The sequence below is a fragment of the Anser anser genome (assembly GCF_964211835.1).
Source record: "Anser anser genome assembly, chromosome: 3".
Classification (NCBI taxonomy): domain Eukaryota; kingdom Metazoa; phylum Chordata; class Aves; order Anseriformes; family Anatidae; genus Anser; species Anser anser.
The window spans coordinates 74,913,151-74,933,633 of NC_139722.1; the positions used below are offsets into that span (position 1 = coordinate 74,913,151).

The window sequence follows — 20,483 nt, forward strand, 5'->3', positions numbered from 1 at the left end:
CTATGTGCTCCAGCTGGCGCCAGTGTCACAGCTAGAATCCTGGAGATCTGACACCAGTAATCACCTGCACAGTGCCTTTCCCTCCTACAAGGGTCTCCTGACATACAGATTTGCATCACAACAGGCATTGCCCTAAGAAAATATTAGCTTCACTTCACAGATAAGGAAGTAGAAGTCCATGACTTATTCCCGCTTACACACCAGTCTCCAGGAATGGTCCCTGCTGAAATTTAATTCCCACCTAACTGTGCTTACAGCAATTTTAGAAATTATCAGCTTTGTGAGCCCCTTAGCCTTGGAAGTTTGAAATCCCCAAGAAGAAAAGAGCTAGATACAGAATGAGGAACCAACAGGGAGAATTGGAAAAATTCCCTGCTCATCGGCCGACTCCAGGCACTGCCTTGCTCAACCCCGCTGCTCCACACGTGCGGGCAGGGCTCTTGCTCAGGAGAACAACCCTTGGCTGCCTGTAGTGACAAGGCCTGTAGCGTTCAGGCTGGCGGCACTCCAGCCTGTGCGATAGACGCTGTGGTATACACAGATCCTAGCTGGTTATAACTGCAGTGCTTTAGTCAAATACTTGTGCCAGGGTATTGTTGCCTGCCACTGCCATTTGCCAGGGGAGCATGAGGCTGTGATGGATGCACACACCCCACCTGAGAGCATGCCAGCCAGCCAGCGTGCTGAATAGCCACAGCAACAAGATACCATTTTCCAAGAGCCTTTTTTTTTTTTTTTTTTTTTTTTGTCAGGAGTGTTTCTTCTTCTCTCTCTTTTAACTAGATGACAGGGGCCAATTAAAGTAATGAGCCTCACAAAGTATCTCCCTTGGCTAACAACAGCCTGTATAAATGTTTGCAGAAGTGCAGGGCCATAAGCTTTCTTGTTAGGTGTTAGCACTTTGCAACATGATTCAACATTCTGAGAAGTTCTCCATCTATTAGACTAGCACCTTTGTCAGGTATAACTCGCCCACCTGTTTCCCATGGCTGATTGTATCCCACTGCTCCGGGATGTGAGCACTTGAGCAGTACAGCTGTTACTGCCCAAGGCCCCATTTCTGCCAGAAGAGCCATGGAGATGTGAATCACAATCAGGCAGTTTCTTTTACATGAACAGAGCCTAATTTGCAATCATCTCATTTTAATGTTTTTGTTTGCACTTTAGACATATATGAAGTGATATTTTCCAATGGGGGAGGGTTAAGTTAATAGAATCCCTTCAAGTTTGATCTCTCTCAACCTGCTAAATCAGTTTTAGAAAGGAAGCCACAAGTTTTTTTTTTCTTTCCTTTTTTTTTTTTGCTAGCTCGTTTTTATAACTGTTGTAATAAACAATAATGAAGAAAATTTCTCTGCTGAACTTGACAAGATTCTGCTTTCAAAAAAAAAAAAAAGTAACTGTTTACTTTGGCTTGGATGCTTCCAGCATGTTCTAATTACAACTCTTATTATACTCTCGTAGAATGCCAGACTTACAAATGTGTTGTAAATGCAAACAGTGAAAAGAAATTAAATGTGGTAATAGTACCAAAAAATAAATAATAAATAAGGGAGTTTATTAACTTCGTCAGTTCCTGTTCCAGTGGTCAATCAGGCAGGTGTAATGTCATGATGCATGCAGGCCCCAGAGTTTGGATCCAGATATGAATCTGCTTGCTTTCAAAATCAGGGTCATTCCAGACTTGTGGCTGCTCTCCAAGCTCATTGCTGAATCTAAAACTAAGGTACCGTTCCACATTATAGACTCACTTTTCATAAATTGATTTTTGGCAATATTTTCAAATTCTGGTGCCCCATGTTAAACCCTTGGGGTGATATATGAGCCTTGCTGAAGCTGAAGGATTGTAACAGAAGAGATACCTCAGGCTCCAGTTGTAGACTCATGCTATAACTTTCCTTTATGATTTGGGTCTCTGCTTCATTATTACAATGTAAGGTCAGAATCACAGCCAGCGAAAACTGTCTGGACATCTTAGTGGGAAGTCAGTACAGCAACTACCCAAGGATTCCCCTCTACGACCAGCTCTCACTCAAGGACCATGCAAGAACCACGATGGACAAAGGAGAAAACATACAAGAGGAGCACTGTGTTTAGGTAGAAGGAACGGACAGAGCACTTCAAGCATAGTCCAGCACCTTATGCAAGAAAACCAAGCTAAAAATAAAAGAGTCTAGAGCTCTGTTTACCTTGAATTACATGCCTGCAAACTTCCAAAAAGGTTGAGATCAGAATCAGGGTGGTATAAATCAGGACTTCTGCTGTTTTGAGGAAGCTTATAAGTTGTGCTATATTTCAACAGCAAAGTGTGCAGAATTAAGGCATTCCTTCAGAGTAGGAACTATTATTTCTCTTTGGAAGAAACTAGTTGACTGAAACCACGTTTCAAACTCTGAGGAAGCAAAAGCAATGTGAACAAGGCTACAACACCTTGGCAAATTCAAGAGGTCTACAAATTGCTCCAGCTTTTCATTTTACTTTAAGGTGCATAAATATTCCTCTACTAATCATCATCCTCTCCTTGTATCATTACTCCTCAGTTTTAGACAGAGACTGCTAAACACTTTGCGAAATCGCTGCTGGTAAAACATCACACTGGAACAATCTCCAGCTGTCCTCCACCTTGAGAAGAAGAAACTTGGGACTCATATAGAAAGTTCTTAGCACTTGATCAAACAGATCAATGGAAATTCAATAACAACATCCAAGACGAGTACTGGAACCCTAGCAAGCCAGAAGACCTTCACATATGGAAATGACATGTCAATGTTACAACGAAACCTTGCATATGTGTATCACTTCATCTCCAGACATCCCAGGCCATATGAAATGATCTAATTTCACACCACCTGCACCAGATCATCCTGGCGTTATTATCCATGTTTTAAGGATGAAGATATTTGCAAAGACTTTGGCCTTGTAACGAGTTGCCGAGATGACGCACAACTGACACCAATGGAAACAGTGTATGTGACGTGGCTGGGCAGTGTCCTAGCTGATCATACCAAAGGCCCAGAGACAGGGCCCAGAATACAAATTTTAACTACAGAATGCAGCTCTGTTCAGCAAGGCAATTAGATATGCCCTTAAACTTGACCATGTGCCTTTCTGTTCACTGGAACAGAATACAGGACTCCTGATTACCAGTCTTTTGCTCAAAGCATTATTCTTGTCATTAAGAATAACTTAGTTAAAAACTAGAAGGAAACAGTTCTTCCAGATCAATCCAGAGGGCAATTTCATCTTGGATTTTGCTGCTTCTACTCAAGTGAGTGAGAGTTTTGCCATTAAATTCAATATCATAAAGATCAAGCTCTTAAAGCACATGCTCAGTTTTAGCTGATTCAGTAACAGAGACTATTTTTTTGCACTCACCTGAGATTTCTGCTAAACAATCCCTCTCATTTTACTGCCAGGTGTTCTGTACAGTCTGTGCTTTTCCACCTTAAAACTAAATATGATAATTAAAAAAAAAAAGAAAACAAAACAAAAAAACAAAAACCTCTCCAATGACATTTGCAAGTTTTGAGAGACTCCTTTCAACAGATATTTAGTAACAGTTGCAAGTTGCTCACAACACTCTGAAACCAGCTATAGGCAATGATTGCTTTTATTGAAGAAATTAAAATGACCACAATTATATTAAATTGCATTCTCTTATACTTGGAACTTGAAATTGGAGCTGTGCTGAAAGGAACAGATAGCACATAGATGTTAATGCAATATACACTAACACTTGAAATTAAAAGCCACAAATTACACCAGTCATCTTTACTTACATAAGGAACTATTGATCACTTAATCATTTGTTAATGATCACACCAAGACAAGATAGCCACATGGTAAAAGATGTATTATTGCCATAGGCCATCCCAAATTCCAATTTAGGTAAACCAATGACACTGCACCACATTTACTTCCCCCTGTGGTGTTGATCTGATCTGCTGTTTTCTTCATTTCAGCTTATATGCTGTTATGGCATGTTGCTAGGCATTATTAAATGCTTTGAGATGGCAGTCCTCGCATTTTCATAGCAGGTGACATCCTCTGTAATGTAAAATAACACCACTCTGCTAGTGTCTAAGGGAGCTACACTAAGTAGCTTCAGGCTGAAAATTTGACCCACTGGGCTTAGGTATACAAAAGAATTAATTGGTATAATGTAATAGTGAGGAGAGTAAAAAAAGGAAAACAAAACAAAACAAAAGAACACATCTACATTTTCATAGTAACTTTAGCTCAACCTCACTGAAAAGCAGATGTATTTCTAGGGTGTTTAGGAATTTAAGCATTAAACTTAAATACCAGTGTTTGGGGCTTAATTGATAGTCACACTAGAAATCACAACTTTGGCAGTAACTTGCTGGAAAACAAACAAACAAACAAACAAACACTTTTTAAACAAAAAGACTGTACATTATATCTATTTGAGTTGTCTTCCTCAAATCTTGCTAGTACATGAACTCCCTGAAAGATGGACCAATTTTGAAGCAAACTAAGACAAGACCCCACAACTCCTCAGGGCACAGAACACTCTCTGCACGACCCGAGGGGATGCTAAAGGCACTGATAACCTTGAGGTACATTCTAGATTAGAGCATAATGAGACAATTTACAGGAGTCTTTATTTCAGGTAAGTCACTGTCCTATAATCTAGTCTAAACCTTTCCATTACCTGCATATCCCTCCCTACACACATGTACACACTCTTACACGCACCTGTCAACAAATTAAGCCACAGACCTACAGTTTACCCTTCTGTACTAAGGATGTAATTATATGACTGTTGTGTATGATACAAGGCCTGCATTTTCTGATTATATTCCCTCCCTGATTAACTTAACTCTTTCAAAGGTTAATTTGTTCCAAACCATGCATTTCCTACAACATTTAACAAACAAACAAACAAAAACAAACAAACAAACAAAAACAAAACGTGCATAGTTAGAAACAGTCAGCAGAGACCACAGAGCAAGTAAAACCTCTTAATTTCTAAATGAAATACAACAAGGTCTGCATATTAAGAGAGAATTTTCCATTCTTTTTTCACACGACTGCCTAATATCCTGCCCCGCCAAATTCTCCTTCTGTGTTCCCCCTACTGGCAATTGGGACAGAGAAGCAACAGTGTGGATATTGCACCCCACCTACTTTAGAAATTTCTACCAGAGAGAAAGGATAAATTGATTTCTAAAGGTGCTTGTCTCTCTCTACTGGTCACAGAGGAAGCTGTGATGATATGCTTAGACCGGACAGTCAGCTTTTCCTAAATTTGTAAGGGAAGAACCCCTCCTTAAAAGATTTACTAAAAGGCTCATGGTTTAGATGAGCAAAATGAGTTTCTTCAAAAAGGCAATAGATATACTACAAGAAGCTGCACACAGTTGGTACTGTCCTGCTCTACCTTCTCACCGTGTCTTTGCTTGAGAAATAATGTCCAAAAGATGACAAGATTTTTTGGACAATGTCACTTTTCAGTATCTCAGCCATGAGGCTTTATCCTTCAGAAGAGCCCACTGGCAGTGTTTCCTGAGGAATGGATGCACAAAGGACCAAGTCTCTCATCAGTACATTTGCATACCTTAAGATTTATTGAAGGTTTTGCCTGCTTATTAGATAGACCATGATATCAAAGTATATTGCATTCCTGGTTCCCTTTACACACATATTTGGAGGGATTCAGGAGAGAGAAAATACAGAATACATTGGTAGTGCAACACTGTCCTGGTTTCAGTTAGGACAGAGTTAATTTTCCTCCTAGTAGCTGGTAGGGTGCTATGTTTTGGATTAGGATGAGAAGAGCGCTGATAACATGCTGATATTTTAATTGTTGCAGAGCAGTGCTTACACCAGGCCAAGGACTTTTCAGCTTCTCGCTCTGTCCTGCCAGCGGGTAGGCTGGGGGTGCAGCAGGAGCTGGGAGGGGACAGACCCAGGACAGCTGACCCAAACTGGCCAAAGGGGTATTCCATACCATCTGACATCATGCTGAACAATATATAGGGGTGGCTGGCCGGGGTGGGGGGCCAGTTGCTTGGGGATAGGCTGGGCATTGGTCAGCGGCCGGTGAGCAATTGCATTGTGCATCACTTGTTTCGTACACATTATTAGTAGTAGTACTATTATCATTATTATTATTATTTTCCTGTCTTAATAAACTGTCTTTATCTCAACTCACCAGCTTCACTTTCCTGTTTCTCTCCCCCATCCCAGAGAGGGAGGGGGGAGGGTGAGTGAACGGCTGTGTAATGTTTAGCTGCTGACCGGCTTAAACCACAACAAACATCAACTAAGTTATGCTCTCTATTTACTTTATACTTCACTAGTTTGTGATATACATACCTAGCTACTGCTTAGGAAGATCAAATATGTGAGGTCACCCTCAGGAAGCAATCACTTGTATAGTCTTGTTTTCTGTCTTGTTTTCTCTGATTTCCTGCAAAATCCATCAAATTCCCCTCTTCAGAGATATCACTTGCTATTAATCTCTATTACAGGAGAATGCATATCCTCACACATACACTCAAAGAAAAGTTGAAAATTAGAGCAGGCTGGAAAACAAGAATTCCCTTTTTCAAAACAGACTGAATTTTTTTTCTTTCAAACTTATTCTCTTCTGAGTAAAAGACAGTAGAGAAATCATCCCACCAGATGAAGTTTACAACCTTCGCCTGAGAGACACAAGACCCAGCCTCTGGATGGACTGCTTACAGCAGCTTTCCGAGTCTGCCACTTTTATGCCAACTGGAGGATCTGACTCCCTCATTCAGCCGCTGTCAGTGTCTCCCTTTGCAGCTCTTTCACGTTGTATACAAAATTAACTGCTCCTTCACCAAGAAACAGGATCATGCAAAGCTATGTAAAGCTCATGTAAGTCACTCTCCCTTGTCCAGGCTTAAGCAAAGTGTTAGAGGGAGCCCAGACACAGGGAAAGGATTGTCCAGTTAATCCAGATATCCCAAGACAAAAAAAAAGAGGAGAAACATTTGTAATCTGTTGCTGCAGTCTGATTTTGGAAGGCATTTCTTGAGCTGAGGTGGTTTGAAGGTGGGTAAGAGCAGTCAAGAATACCTATAGTAACTTCAAATCCTGACAAAGTGCTTTGGGGGAACTTTTGTACCTTGATGAGCAGCATGCATTTTAGAAAGCTTCGAGTTTGTTGTTTGTCTTGTTCAAGATCCCTTTGGATTCTCGTGGCTGCAGTTTTATTAAAAACTGCCCCTATTGTTGTGAGGACCCCTGAGCTGAAGGCCTCAGGTTGAATGTGTGCCTTTACAAGTGGCTTGAAATCACTCAATGTCACACTGACTCTTCTGTTTCATTTTCTGCTTACTGAGCACAGAGTGGAGATGGATGCTTTCACTGGATCTGTCACCTGCAAAGCCTTGGAGGGAGCGCCCAGAAATAAACATGGTAATTTTTCTTTCTGCCCTACTGATCCCAGTGGAAGTCAACTTCTTCCTAATGCTCCTAGAATGTTCTGTGCTTAAAGGAAAGAGATAATCTTATCTATCCTTTTGCACGTATAAACCCTACATGCCTTCTTTCCACCAACTCCCAGTACAGAAAAAGCTCTTTCTCTTGAAAGTAGCCAGAGCCACATTGTGCCATTCCATGACTTGAACATTTGCCCTCATTGGCCTTCCAGAAGAGTTCAGATCCATCCCTCTGACAATAGGAACAAAGACCCACTCTGAATTATTTTCACTTTATTCTTCTCAACTCTTCAATTTGTTACCCTACATTTTTCTTTATTCATTTTTTTCCCCTTTGAATTTGTGTGATGCCAATGATCAAATCTTGCTCCCTTTTGACCGTGGAGGTATACAGCTCTCAAAGAACATACTCTTCTACAGCGCCCATCAGGAGCCTCTATGAAAAGCCAATTAACTTCTCTAGATTTTCATCAGATGGTGTTAAGTTTAAAACAAATAGAGAATAACAATTTTGATTGTCTCTGGATGTGCAGAGTTAAAGATCTGAGGCTATAAAGGAAAAGGCAGTAAGAGATCTCTTCATAGAATGGAAAGATGGAAAGCAATGGGAGAACAGAGATGACTCCTCTGAGAATAATATGTCATTCTGGATAAGGCCAAGTCAGAAAAGAGCCAATCTTTAGGACTGTATTTTTCCACATATTCTAGAATGCAGAAATTGTAAATGTTCCCTTGATGACACTTCCTCTATCTCAATAATTTTTGTTATTTGCTTTCTCTGCAGAAGTTGCATGGATCATGGGATTAAAAGACCAGGATAAGTCAAACCTTTCCAAAATGCATGACCAAAAAATGAAACAAACAAACAAACAGACAAAAAAAATCACTACAATACTCACACATTTCACTGTCAATATTAATAAAATTAAGATGATATTTTACTATCTAATTTGTTGGGTTTTTCCTCTCCTATATGCCATCTCCTTATATGGCAGTCACTACCAATTGTGATGCAGGGTTGGTTGGTTTGCAGTTTTCTTTTTGGTGATATATGCTTTTTTATTAAGAGTAAGATGAAAACCAGCAAGTACTTTCACATTAATCATCAGATAGCTTCCCATTCTTTTCCCATCTGAGTGGTAATTTAGAACCCAAAACCTAAAAATCTTCTGTCTGTTCACAAGAACTTCTGGGTTCCCAAAATATTTTACCACTGTTCCTCAAGATGGTGTTAGTCACAGTAGCTGCAGAATCGATTATTTCTGACAGCTGAGGTTTTGACCTTTTTTCATGTAACAAATAGTTTATCTTCCACTTCACCAAGCAAAAAAAGATATCAAATTTAAGTAAGAAATTGATCAATTGGACAATGTATCTCTTTCTCTCTCTCTCTTTTTTTTTTTTTTTTTAGTTTGGTAAAATTAAAATTAAAAATCTCTCCCAGCAAGTCTCAGAAAGCATCAGGGACCAGTGGAAGTGGCCATATTTTTAGGTTTAAGGAGACATCTTTGCTGAAGTTCTGGAAAACTTGAGAGAAGAGCAATCATTGGTATGCAGACTGAGGAATGAGAAGAACCTAGAAGTCCTAAATTACATTCACAGCAACTACAAAGTGGGGGAAAAATAGGAGTGAAAAACTGTTGGAGATGCCTTTTGATACGTAGAACAAGAGAACAGTCAAGATGAGGCGGTGAGCATTTAGAAACCAAACCTCACCATAAAGGTATTTTAAATAGCTTCAATATCTCAGCTTCTGTTGAGTCACCCTGTCCCATCTGCTTGTTTTAGTGACAAAAAAAAACATCCTTCAGTTCATACTGTAGCTCTCCTGCAGATGTGGAAGAGCAACTAGATTCTAGCCTGCTTCATGCATCATTGACAAAGTCGTCAACTGAGTCCCCTGCTGCAGATTCTTTATTAGTGGTGATAATGTGAGAAGCAGAAGGGAACACAGCTTGACTTTCAGAGCCCAGGCTGAATTCCCATTTAGAAAAATAATCCCTTTACTCATAGACTGAGCAAATCTGATAATGAGTCATCAATAGAAAACAAATGGGGAACCCCTGGCAATTGACCAGAAAGGGGTCCATCTGACTCCACAGAATCTACGATAAGGAATAAATAGATGAAGGGAGAGTTCAATGGGATCAAATTCATTGGGTACAGCAGGTATGCCCTTTCTAACTGTGGAGCAGTCATTAATTATTAGTGTGTTGTTGGTATGAGAAAAACAAACAAAAATCACTGCTGAGACATAATCCTGCCTTACTACTCACCTCAAAAGGTCAGCAGTCAAGGATGGTGACTGTCTTCAAAGTCAGGAAGAGCCACAGAAGCTTGACCATCTGATCTGTCCATAGGGAATTTTGAAATGGGGGAGAAAGAATGATTCCATCTGCAATGAAAAGCATACATTTCTAAGTGTCTTACAGAGAGAGAATCTGAACAACAATAAAGTTTATTTACATTACAAATAAGCAACTACAAAAATGTTGAATTTTGAGAACTTCTAATTGGAAAAAAGTTCTGTCAGCATCCACGACTCAGATGATCAAAGTCACCACTGAACAGGAAGCCTTGGGAAGTAGGACTAAAACAGAAAATCTTGGGAGAGTCAGTCCCCATTATATGCTGAGAGCTAGAAACAAGGATTTTCAGCTATGGGCTAGTCACTTAGTCCAACTCTCTATGAGGCTTAAGAAGATCAAGAGCTTTGCTGTGGGAAGAGGAGTCAAGCTGCAGGTAACAACCACATTTCCTTGTGCAAAATCACGTGCATCCGCAGTGAAATAAATGGTGAGATTTTGATTCAATTTTCTTCTTATTTTCAGCTCAAGGATAACAGCTTAAAATCCATTTGTTGAGCTTAAAATCCAGTTTGTTGAGCTGCTTCTCAGAGTTCATCTCAATGCAGTTAGCAGTCCTCCATCCTCAATCCACTGTTATAATGCTAGACATAGCAAGTGCTCTTGTGGAGCACTTCAATAACTTCCGACAACTTCAATAGCACAGAAAAACAGTGTAAAACCTAGCTATAATTACTTTCTGTATAAAAGTGATATATTTAGTTATTTTATTTTAATGGTTAATGTTTCAATGTGCAGAAGTCTGCACAACAGATAATTTCCCGTTTCCTCTATACTTTGCTGTACTTTGTACTTTTATAATCACTACAGACTGAATTAATTAAGGGAGTGGGGGTTCACGTTAAACTGTGCTTTGTCCTGCTCCACTAAGATGTCACACACATGGATCCATTCCCTCCTACATCCCAGGTCACCCAAATCAGGCTGAATGATGACCTCATGCTCCTCAGCTCTAGGCAGAAGTTCCAGTTAATGATCCTAGAAATATATACTGGACCCTCTTCTCAGCTGCAGTCCTGAGTGACTTCTGGGGTGTCTATTGTAAAGTTTTAGTTTGGAGCAAGATGCACTTCTGAATTGAATTTTCAGACCACCCCCACTTAGTATGTTTTGCTTCATGTCACAGAACTGTTCTGGTGTGCACAACCTGAATCCCCTGCAGAGGAAAGGAAATCAGAAGACGTGCTCCAGGAGGCCATCAAAGGCTGCTGATCAGCATTCTGTTCATGAGATTAGACAAGAGCTACTGCAAAATAATCCTTCCCCCACCTCCCACCTCTGAAAATGTGTGCTGTTCAGAGGTCGCACTTCCAACCATTTGTCTTTCTGAACTTGCTTCTGTTATGTTGCTATACTTTGTAATACAGGTAATCTTATACTCTCCCCACTCAGCCCACAGGCATATCTGGGGGGTAAGTTTAAGGAGGACTGTAGAATGTCCTGAGGATATCAATCTTCCAAGTCCCTGTAATGATGCCAGAGGCTACTATAACAATGTTTAATTTTACCACTTTCCAAACGTTTGAAGTTTCACAATGAAAAAATTAGCTTACCAGGTTTTGGGTCTTCCTTGCTCTGTCCAAAATTTCTTCAAGACTATTATCAGGTAACAAGAGTTTTCACTACTGAAGGAATTGTGATAACTGGAATACAAAAGCACAAAATTGTGCCAAAATGAAAAATATTCCAGGCTCTTAAATACCTTTTTAGTTTCCCCATGAACATTATAAAAGAGAGGTTTTTCTTCTATTTAATCCAAGCCAGTTTGCCCATTCCTAAGTCAGCACAGACACATACAAGATCCATTCACATCTGTGCAGAATATTTCTACTTACTGTGTTTAATTTCTCTGTTCAAGGCCATCATTTAAATAAATAAATAAAAACCTTTGTTCCTTCATCTGTGTTCCAAACGACAACTTTTTTCATTAAAAACCAGCAAAGATTTTCTAGGTAGGTCACACCTTTAAACCTAGAAATTAATTACTGATAAGCACTCCTGCTGTCGAGAAGCGTGTTTCCCTAGCTGAAGCCCAAATAACACAAAATTCATTCAAGCACCATTGTAAAGCCATGTTTTGAACTCCTCATTGGTGTACATTGTTTATCTTCTTCAGCTTTAACCAAGTCCTTTATCATTTTGAACTGTTTCTCTAAGTCACCTTGAAATCTTTTTTTTTTTTTTCCAAAGACAAATCCATCAGCATTTGCTTTTCTTCTTCCTTCATTCCCCTGGACAAATATTTCCCATTTATCTCAAACTGCCTTTTTCCAATCAGTCTCACAAAAAGTCACTCAAAAGGGTATAGTGCAGATGTTCCACAACAAACTACTTGTTAAAAAGATTTTTTACTTCCTTTTCAGGTTCTGAGCCTTCCCAAAGCTATTTGGGGGTCTGCTTTTTGTTGCTGTTTTAGGGGCATTTTTTTCAATTGTGCCATAAATTTTGCAGTAGGTCCTTGAATGAACTCTTTGGAGAGTTCTCCTTAAAATAACAGCAGAGAGATTGGCCCTAAGCATTTGTCATTCATTGCATTTTCATTGCCATAATCTGCTTGAAACTTTCCAAGTTAGTTAGTTAAGACTTAAGGCTCCTTTTACACACGGCTGTCTCTAAACAATTTGTGTGTTTTGAATTGCAAGGTGCTCCATCCCTACAGCCATGTTACAGTTGTAGTACTATAACTGCAGTTGGCACTTAGGAAGAAACTCTAATTACTGGATGCATACTGTGGATCTGTTTGTAGGCAGTGACCAAACGACACTGTTCACTAGAATGAATCTGACTCATCCTTGGAAATTTTCAAAAATTTAGGTCTAGGACCTTGCTAATTGTCACTCTCTTTTCTCTCAGAGAGGCAATTTTTATGCCATAAGCATAGTCATCTCAGGTCACTGGAACTGGAACTCTGAGCAGAAGCATGACCCTCTTGCACTTTTTTTTTTTTGTCTGACTTGTAGGGGAAGCTGTGTGGTTATCACATGTATGCATGTGCAAACGCACACAGTGATCCTTTTAAAAAAGTCAATATTTATACAGTAACCTTCAACTACCTATTGCCCATAGTGCAGGGAATTGCTGTATTATTTCTATCATCACTGTGTAGCAAGAATGGGGAGATAATGACTTCTTAATGGGCACTGCCATATGTGCATGTACAGAACAAACTGGATATGATTATGAATAGTTACATACAAACAAAAACACTGCTTTGAGCTTAAATAGGTGATTCCATTTCAGGAGTTTGAAATCATACTAACAACAATTTACAGGTAAGAAACAGGCAAGTCTGTTTTGGCAGGATCAACGAAACAAGAGTATGAAGCAACTGTTTCCTGTACCTTCTGACAGAAGACCCTTGAGATGGAGCACAGCAATGCATATTGAGGCTGTGTCAAGGCAGCTTGGTTTCTGTGCTCACTCAGAATTTCCGCCTCTCGGAGGATCTCTCTAAACTGACATAATATGCATTTGACCAGACTGGAGCCGATCACTGGGAACTAGAGAGAGACTATTACCACATTGTGCCCTGCTTAACAGTCACGTATAACCAAGCTGTGAGCTAAGAATAGTTCACTGCTGAACTGCTGTGAGTTTTCCTGAAGATCAGCTTGGAAGGTACTATTAATCTTCCCATAATTTCCTGGTTTAGAAATTGGAGAATGCTCTGAAAAAGCTGGCAGTATAATTTTTCATCATTGTGGCTCTCTTCTGTTCCTGCCATTGAAACGCAACTAGTTCTTAGCACTTTATTTTTCTCCTGTGTTGTGTCTTCTCTAGTGTGGGTACCCCCTTCAAACATGTTGAAAGATTTTTGCCTTCTTTCAAAGTTAAAAATTAAAATAAAACAAAAAAACAAAGTCTCTATTGTTTCTTTTCTCTCTCTTACTTGTTTTCAGATAATCTCACCTTCTAAGGTCCTTGCTCAGATAAATGTCCATTAATATGCCCAAAATGGCTTGTGATTTTGTAGACTGCAATTAAAACAAATGGTAGAAGATAGCAATCCTTTAAATAACTAGAGAAAAGTGCTCCCTTCTGTAGAGTGCAGAGTGCTCATAGTTATTATTGTGAACAATGTAAATGTCATTAACAGCACACACGCCCCCACCTGAGATCAAAGCTTTCACCTTACAGGCTTTTTTTTTTTTTTTTCCTTTTTTTTCTCTTCTATAAAGATCTTTCTGATAAAAATGTCCTGCTCTGGGGAAATATAGGGAAATCTTAGTATAACCTGACTATATTCTCAGTCCTGATTTTTCACCAAGCTGTCTATACTGGCGGCAGAGCAAAATTATATACCTCTTTTCACCTTACAAATCCCATGATATCTTAGTAGAGAAAAGCAGGCTTTGGTTTTATACAACATATCTCACTCATAGTATCTTAAAGGCTCTTTGCAAGCAGAAGTTGAATAGTGATGACCCAGAATCCACGGCAGCAGATGAATTAGAATTCAGTCTCCAAGAGATGTCTGATAGGAGCAACTGTTTGAGATCCCTGGAGCTTGGATCTAGGCTTTGTACTAGAAGAGATATTGACTATAATGGTGCTTTTCCAGTAATATTATTTTCACAGGATTTAAAACTGGGTTGCTTGAAACAGAAAGTCAGGAATGTAGTCTATTTAATGGCACACTGAGATGATGCAACTTTTAGCCAGAGAAATTCTGCTTGGGAAGGAAGAGAAAAGTAGTACCTTACTTACCTGACCTTACTTACCTGACCATTTAGGCTACCATTCCCACTCTTCTACATATTCAGCTCATTAAACCTTTTGTCTGGTGAGTATGAAACAGCGGATTAAACAGTGATCTGGCACAGCATTTAATCATGTCTGGTATTCCAGTCCCAACAGCTGTATTTTTGTAAACAGATCTGGAATAGCACTTAGACCGTGAATGTAGATATCACCATTTGGTAAAACAAAATATTTTTGCCCCTCTTTATTGACTTTCCTTTGGTTTACCTTCTAATCATTTCCTACAATGCTAACCATTGAATACAGTACCAATAGCTTGGTACCTCTAAATTACCTCTAAGCTCTCTTTTCTCTCTCTTAGATATTTATACACTGAATTAAAATCACAGTAGGACATCTATGACTTTGCTTCTACTTGCCGAGATTTAAGTTGCCTCTCTCTTCTTTTGATAGATGCACGTAGCATAATGCAAGCAGGATATTAAAAAGCTAATTCTTTTTCTTTCTCCGCTTTAAAAATCTTGCCCTTTTTTTTTTTTTTTTAAGGATCTACTAACTCAAGTAGCTCTTTTGTATTCCTTTATTAGCTTACAGCATGCTTTGTTAAGCATGACATAGCAACACAATTTAAAAACGTACAAGAGTGGCCATGATTAATGTGTCATTTTGTTTGATTTCCCCTCTCTGGTTATGGCTTTTTTTAAGTGGGCAAATGGCAAAATGACTTAGGAGATTTCTGCAATAACAATAATTAAAATAACAAGAACTCAGCTTGTGCCTGTAAAAAATGACTAGAAAGACTAGATTAATGGCTAGGTTTGTATGTCCTGAAGTAAAGGGTATTTCAACTGAATGTGTGCTATAGATAGAATCCAGTCTTGTTTGGGCACTAGCTAGAGTTACTCTAAAAAGAGTCAGCTAAATCTTCCATTGCCCTCCTCTGCCCAGCAGGAGAATGTGACATTGTAGTGGCAGGTCCACCATTATCATCCGTGCTTGGTCATTAGTGTTGCACCTGTGCAATATGGGAGCACCATCAGTTTAAACTGGCAGCACATACAGTGTTAGGTTCACAGAGGGGACTATGCAAAATCATGGTCAATGCTGGATCAGACTCCACAGACTTTATTTTCAGGGGTTTCCATTCAGGCCAAAAATTCTTCTCTGGTTTAACATTGCAGTAGCTCTACCAGATTTGATTAGAGATCATAGAAACATAGAACAGTGCAGGTTGGAAGGATCTTCAAAAGATCACCTGGTCGAACCTTTTCATGCAAAAGGGTGCCTAGATGAGATTATCGAGCACTCTATCCACAAGTATATTGAAAACTTCCAGGGATGGGGATTCTATCACATCCATAGGGAGGATGTTCCAGTGATTGATTGTTCTCTCTGCAAAAAATGAGAATATATCTTTCATATAACACATTGAAACCTTTCCCAGTGCAACTGGTACCTGCTGCCCCTTGTCTTGTTCATGTAGCTACTTGTGAAGAGAGAGCCCCCATCCTGTTTGTAGCCATCCTGTAAGTACTGGAAAACTGTGATGAGATACCCCCTGAGCCTTCTCTTCCCCAGGCTGAAAGGCTATAACTCCTTCAGACTTTCCCCAATTTGATCTTATTTGTGGCCAATTCCAGTCTGTGCACTTCTTTTTTGAACTGTGGTGACCAGAACTGGACACTGTATTCCAGGTACAGCCTGACAAGCACTGAGTAAAGTGGGATGACCAAATGTCTGACTGCTAGCAATGGCCCAGCAGATACAGTCCATGATCTGACTTGCCTTTGTTGCACAGAAGCAAAGATGTGCAGATTTTCATCAGCAAAGGATCTGACACAATAAAGTTAAGCATGGCAACAAAGGGAGGAACTGAAGAACAGGTAACAGTGCTGATGTTGAAGGTCATCTAGTCCACTACAGATCAAACAGATCAGCTAGAGCAGGTTTCCCAGGACCTTTCTCAGTGAAGTTTTGAATATCTCCAAAGATGTAGACAACTATTGCAATCTAGTAGGATATTTCAGTAGAACGTCACCCTGTATGCTTTCAGACATGAGCTAACAGATAAATCACTAAAAGTATTTCCAAACGTGCATTCATTCCCTTCACTGGAAATCTGTCCTCACCCAGACTAGGAAAATCTCAGATTAAACAGTTTGAGATTACACAGGAATACCATCAGCAAATTTGCTCTTGGCCTACACATCACTTGCAAACTGTTTGTTTCACTGATTACCCATCTGCAGTTCACGCTCTGTTGCTTTGCTGCATAGGTCAACCTCTTTGTTTCTGTATGATTTATGTAATTCAAACCAGCACAAAATCTAAATAGGAAATTTTGCACTACATGAAGTATTATCTCAGTAAATGTTTGTGCATTTCAGCTTGACTTTTGCCTTACACAGTAACAGAAGACCTCAAGCACTCAAATGATTGTGAAATTTAGACACAAATGGCTTGCAAACAAAGCCATTAAATCTGAATTTACTCTTAAATGTGAAAATATATTCACAGAAAAACTGATCCTGACATTCACTGAGCACTTACTAATCAATGGTTGGGAAGCGTGTTTGCTTATGGTCCTCTCTGGTCAGTGCATGATTTTGAAAAACACCTTGCTCTTCTTCCAGTTCTGCTTCTCGTAATTCATGGCAAATGAGTTTCCTGTTGACACTGCACAGGACGTCAAGAGCTGCTGTAAGTTTGCCCGGAGTTGCTCCTACCCCATCTCCCCCTCAGAGGACTTAGCTATGCAATTGTTTGACTTCCCAACAGAAGAAGTTTGGAAGATTTTTGAATTTCACTGAACAAAGTCTCTGTTATTTTGAGGAACTAAGGCATGTATCTTGAGAATTTCTCTCTATTCCAGATATGCAACATAGCTGTGAGTTTCTTTCAAAGAATGAGGTGGCAAAGCCTGTGCTGACACATGGAGCCTGTGCTGACACGTGGAGCATGTGTCCTGGTAGCTGACCCAGATCTCTAGCCCCTGGCCACCCATGGCTGTCTTAGGCAGAACCCAGGGGTCCAGAAATGATGCCTCATACTACTTTGGGCAAAATGCTTCCTAGTCCATTTGTCCTTTTCCACCATTAGCACCTTTCTAAAATTTAAATTTGATTTTCCCTTTTTATATGCTCATTGCTTTCTATGTTGTTGTTGTGTAACAGAGGCCAAATAATTCATTTCCTAGCATTAGTAATCTTTATGTATTTATATGGTATTAGTTTCTTCCAAACTTTTTTTTTTTTTAATTCCCATGTAAATTCAACTCTGAGTTGTTCCCACCTCTCTTTATAGGCTGTTTACCACATATTAGTCCAATTTTATTTTTCCAGTTCCTCATATTTAGTACCTGCTATGTTCTCTGTGGATCTCTAGCCACAGAAGTAGTCTGAGGTACCTGTCCTGCACAAGGCTGAGCACCTTCAGCAGAACAGTGAGAGCTCTTCCTACACAGGGAGCATCTCTGCTCCCCAGAGGACTGAACATTGATAAGGGCCCCACAGGTTCTGAGGTCATGAGTTCTCATTGCCTATTTTAATCCTTTCCTTCCCTTATACTCACAAACCTTGCAACCTTTCTGGTTTTCTACCGTTCCTTTAATCAAGTTCACTGTACTCATCATCTTCTTGTTTTCCCCTTCATAATTAGAAAAAGCTTTTTTATTTTTCCTTCAGTTTGCAGTTTATCCACTTCTGAAGAAAAAACAAACAAACAAACAAAAACCTCCAGCAACCAGAAACAAGAATTCTAAACAGTGCTTCAGATAAAGAAATGGATACCTGAGTAGATCTGTATTCCTAAATAAGACTGACCCAAATTAGTAAATGATGAATTAAGTGATGAATACTCTTAGTTTAACGGACATTAATAGAAGTTGCTGGATTAACATTGATGCAAAGTTAAGCCTTTTATTTAGGACCCTAATAGGTATCTATTTTTGACAAACTTTGTTGAAGTCTCCACTTAGAGAGAGAAAAAAAGTGAACTGAAAAAAGTGAACTGAAAATATACTGTAATATACTGGTGTCTGTAATATTCCATATTTGCAAAAAAAAAAAAAAAAAAGACAGCTACTTCACAACAGGCAGGAAGATTCCCCTGTATTTAAGAGAATATGAAGAAAATAGAGAGGACACTTATTTTTTCATTATTGTGTTACTCAGGGTTGAAGTTTCAGAGGGCATTTTTAGCAGGCTTCTACAAAATTACATGGCATTACATGCAATGTTGACTAACATCATTTAGAGTTAACACATCAAAAAGGGAATTGACACTTTTTTTTTCCTGATTTCTTCCCATAAAGCAATCCTATAGATCAACAGCACTTCCAGAGAACCAGTGAATAAACCAAAGATATTTGATATTGGTTTCAAATTCCCTGATGACATTCTAATGCTGCACTGAACAATCAAAATATTTTGACAGCAAGAAAGGGCTGGAAATATCATTAAGTCAGCACATCTTGTGCAATTTCACATTTCCCTGTTTCTGGTCATTTTGCAAATAGGTTGTTTTCCTTCACAGCTTATTGAAATGTGTGAGTTTTACACCTTCCTTGAGCTCAGAAACAGCCCTAGAGTGAGCTTTCTCTTACATTTTGACACTTGCATTTCTGCTCCCAACAGAAACTAGGAATTGTAGATCTGTAGTTACAAATGTTCCCAGAGAGGTAATCGGCATTTTGGGGATTCAGGAAGGCTGGAATCAGGAAGGTGATTGTAACTCCACCAGCAAGCAAATTCCTCATTAAGAGCACACAGGCAAAGCAGAGGGGGGGAAAAAAAAAAAAAAGATATCCTGTTTCACATTTCTGCTACTATCTGTAATATCTACATAGCCAAATGTAGCTATTGAAGCACACAGATAGTCTAATTGTAGTTTACAACTCCATCCTAGAGGAACCTAACCATACAGTGACCCTCCCTCAGTCTGTGCCCAGATGGGACTTCTGTCTTACATCAGCTGCTGCAAAAATGCACTTACTTTCTGTAATAACATTTTACCTTTCTCTGAGCCTCCACAAAAGAGCGAAGAAATTGCAGCTCAGACACTGATCTTGTTATGTGAACAATTCTTGAGTCTCCCATATCATAAATGAAGTTTTGTGAACTCCATAGCCAACTGGAGCTCAATTCTCTGGCCAGATAACCCTGTTAGACTGCCTCATCACAATCCGAAATACTTTGCTTCACACCCCTGCGGTGACTGCAGGCTCAGGCAGACACTCTGGCATCAGCTTACTCCTGATCTCAGGCAGGCTTGCCTTGCAAGTGGAAAAGACCTCTCAGATTTTTTTTTTCTCTTATTCTTTAATGAAACCTAACTTTGTCTGATGAATTCATCATTAGAGAATTCAAGAGCATATAAAAGCTAGTGTACAAGGGATAAAGGAAAGGTAATGTGTGGAAATGTTAAAGGAGAATGGGAAAAGACTATGCTTTTTTTTTTTTTTTGAACTTATTTCAAAATATGAGGGGAAAAAAGTGAAGGAACAATGTGTTAAACACAATGTACATAAAATGCCACATTGAGGTAGGTAAAGCTTAACTTACTTCTGGAATGCACCACTGTAGTAAGTCTGCATCTGACTTTTAAATAGGAGTATTTTGAGCTTCTCCGGAATGAGTCACATTAGCTTCTATGAGTTCACATTGGAAAAAAAAAAAAAAAAAAAAGGAAAAAAAAAGAGAGAGGGAGAAACATTGATCTATTAGAAGTCATGAATATAAGCTTAAAGGCTTTCTACAAAGTTGATTTTTCAGGCCCATTGTGTAGATCTATGTCAGTGCCTGGATCATTTAGCAGATAAAGGAGTTCTGACCTTCTTTCTCATCAGTTTTGCTGCTAGAAGTGTGTAGTTAATTCACATGCTAAAAATCCTAAGGACATTTTTATGAGTATAATAACACAGCAATGCAGCCACAGTAACCAGATTTTATACTGTAGGAGAATGGCTACCTTAATTAATTTT

General features: G+C 39.2%; 1 long non-coding RNA gene across 1 annotated transcript in view; it reads right to left on the reverse strand.

The window, feature by feature from the left end:
• Positions 1–109: 109 nt before the first annotated feature.
• Positions 110–20,483, reverse strand: part of LOC310896472 — a 360,334-nt gene continuing 339,960 nt past the window's right edge. The window contains exons 16-17 of the long non-coding RNA XR_014581512.1: positions 11,356–20,150; positions 110–9,831 (exon numbers count right to left, since the gene is read on the reverse strand). This is a non-coding gene — a long non-coding RNA (uncharacterized lncRNA). The remainder of the gene's footprint in view (positions 9,832–11,355; positions 20,151–20,483) is intronic.